Genomic DNA, 3,040 nt, shown 5'->3' with positions numbered 1-3,040 from the left:
TGGTGGGCTAAGCACGGGAGGGGAAGATAGTATTTCCTTGATCTTATCGAACGCCGCTTGACAGTGATCATCCCATACGACGTGTTCCCCGACCTTCAATTTCTTGAAGATTGGCTCGCAGATCATCGTTAGCCTTGCCACGAACCGACTTATATATTGGATTCTTCCCAGGAAACCTCGAATTTCTTTCTCGGTTCTTGGGTGAGGCATTTCCATTATGGCCTTTATTTTTGATGGGTCCACCTCGATGCCACGGTGGCTAACGATGTGACCCAACAGTTTGCCGGATGTGACTCCGAATGCGCATTTTTGTGGATTCAACCTCATGTTATACTTGCGCAATCGTTCGAAGAATTTGCGTAGTGTGCCAAGGTGGCCATCACGCTCCTTTGACTTGACAATCATGTCGTCGACATAAACCTCGACTTCCTTGTGCATCAAATCATGTAACAATGTTGTCGCGGTCCTCTGGTATGTAGCCCCTGCGTTTATCAACCCAAAAGGCATTACTGTGTAGCAATAGGTTCCCCATTGCGTTCTGAACGCAGTCTTATGCATATCTTCTCTCGCCATCTTGATTTGATTATAACCGGCGTATCCATCCATGAAGGATAGTAACGCGTGTTTTGCTGTGTTGTCAACCAGGATGTCGATGTGAGGTAATGGGAAATCGTCCTTCGGACTTGCCTTGTTTAAATCCCTAAGTCAACACAAACCCGAACTTTACCATCTTTCTTAGGCACGGAACGACGTTAGCCACCCAGTCCGAGTATTCTGACACCTTGATGAACCCAGCTTTGAGTTGTTTGTCGATTTCTTCCTTGACTTTCAAAGACCAATCTGTGTGCATTTTGCGTAGCTTCTGCTTGACCGGCTTATATCCCGGTTTGATTGGGATCCTGTGTTCTGCAATTTCCCTATCAATGCCTGGCATGTCTTTGTAGGACCATGCGAAAACATCTTTAAACTCATGCAACAAATCAATGAACCCTTGTCTTTCAGTGGGACTTAAAGTAGTTCCTATTTTAAGCTCCTGTGGTTCTAAGGTTGTACCTACGTTGATAGTTTCGGTATCTTCGATGATTGAAGTTTTCTGTTCGTACTCTTCCAACCCTTTTATCAACTGTAGAGGTGGTTCTACTTCTTCTTCTTCTTCTTCTTCGACCAATTGTTCATCCTCGACCTCAGTCTCAATGTCATTATTAAAACAATCATTTTCAAAAATTGAATTGCAATGTAAGTAAGGCGAGTCGTAAGCAAACTGGTTCATATTATTATTGACTTGAAATTTCGCGAAATGCGCTAACATTTGAGCCAACTGGTCAGAGCTCAGTGGCGAGATAGGGGTATTCGGGACAGGCCCCGGAATACCACCATTAGGAAAAGGTGCATAGGAAGGGAAAGCTAGGGGAGGGGTATTTTCAACACCTGACTCCTTAGACTCAATCTTAGGACCTAACTCAGACTCAGACTCCGACTCAGACTCAGACTCAGAATCGGTAACATCACTTGGCTTGAACATCTCTCCTTCTCCCGTTGTCAACTTGAAAAGAAGTCCCTTGTTGTCAGTCCACTTGATTGTTTTCCGCCATCCCGTGTTGGTCCTAAGAGGATCCACATCGGTGATGAGGGTAGATGGGTCAAACCGCTCGCTCCTCAGGATCATGCTTACCAAATCTTCGTTTGGTATTGGTGATTTCTTCTCTTCACCGAAAAGGAGACCCATGGCTTTCTCGTCATCCATTGGGTCCGATTTGGCTTCTATTGGCATCACAGTCAGAATATCTTCAGGGATGTAATAACAGTCTTGGAATACTTCGATTCCTGGGACCATGATGTTCTTCTTTGGGTCGAAGATAGGTTCGGGGAAGTCCATGCAAGGGAGCTCTTCCCCAGCTTTCACGAAGTGACCGTTTAGAGTTAGGTGATACGGTCCCATTTTGATATCTCGATCTTCGATCGTTCTTCCCCTCTTTTCCCGTAGATCTTTCTCAGTGGGCTCATATCCAAGTCCAAAGGTTACTCCCTTGGCTACGGGTGGTTTCAACTTGAAAGCCTCCTCCCTCCTAGGATATAAAGAGAAACCGAAGTACTTCCCAGTTCTGAGGATCACCTCGCAGACATGACTTCCCGTATATAGATCCATATTTTCTGCTTCGGAGTTCAGCTCGATCATGTTGACAATCTCGAAACCACATGCGTCATTGGCAGTTTCGACCCTTACTTCAGAAGTAATGTCTCCTCCTGCCACAAAGATGGTGGCGTGGCGTCAATGGTGACGGTTTTGCCATTGAGTGGAACCTTGATTTTTCGATGCGGCGTTGATGTTACGGCCCTTGCAAAGATGGATCCGGGGCCTTCCCGGATAAGTTGAAGGATGAGCATATGTCAATTACTTGGCAATTTATTTTCTTTTCCACTTGCCCACTCTGTACTACCAGATCGACAAGTCCACTCACTCGACGCACAGTGCCATCGAATGCCCGAACTGTCTGCGTAGTGGGGATGAAGTTATTCTTCTCCAAGCCCAGAATATGCGCTGTTTTCAGAGGGAGTACGTTGACAGCCGATCCGTCGTCAACCAAGGTCATAGGGATATGCTTGTTGAGGCACACAGTAGCAATATAGAGGGCCAGGTTATGTCGAGGCCCGAACGGTGGCAGATCTTCGTCGGAGAATGTCACACCGTTGGTAATCTGAGGCCGATTCTGGGCGATGTGAGTGACCATGTCCGCAGGAGTAGCACTTGACGACACGGTCATGTTCATCAAAGCTTGCAACAAAGCTTGACGATGCTCGAAAGAGCTCAGGATAAGTTGCCAGATAGATACGTCGGCTTTAGTCTTTTGGAGTTGCTTGATGAGGGAAGCCTCGGAGGTCGACCCTTCACCAAGAACTTCGACCGCCGCTCTCTTTTTGAGGTGCCTTACTCGGGATATCCTTAGCTTTCTCCACACGATACGGGCGCCCGGATCTAGTCAAATGGTTTGACTCTAGGGCATCTTGCCTCACCTTTAAGATTTCTTCTTGGGTGTGAGGA

The sequence above is a fragment of the Silene latifolia genome, chromosome 11 (genome assembly GCF_048544455.1).
Source record: "Silene latifolia isolate original U9 population chromosome 11, ASM4854445v1, whole genome shotgun sequence".
Lineage (NCBI taxonomy): Eukaryota > Viridiplantae > Streptophyta > Magnoliopsida > Caryophyllales > Caryophyllaceae > Silene > Silene latifolia.
Note: the sequence above shows the minus strand (reverse complement) of the source record.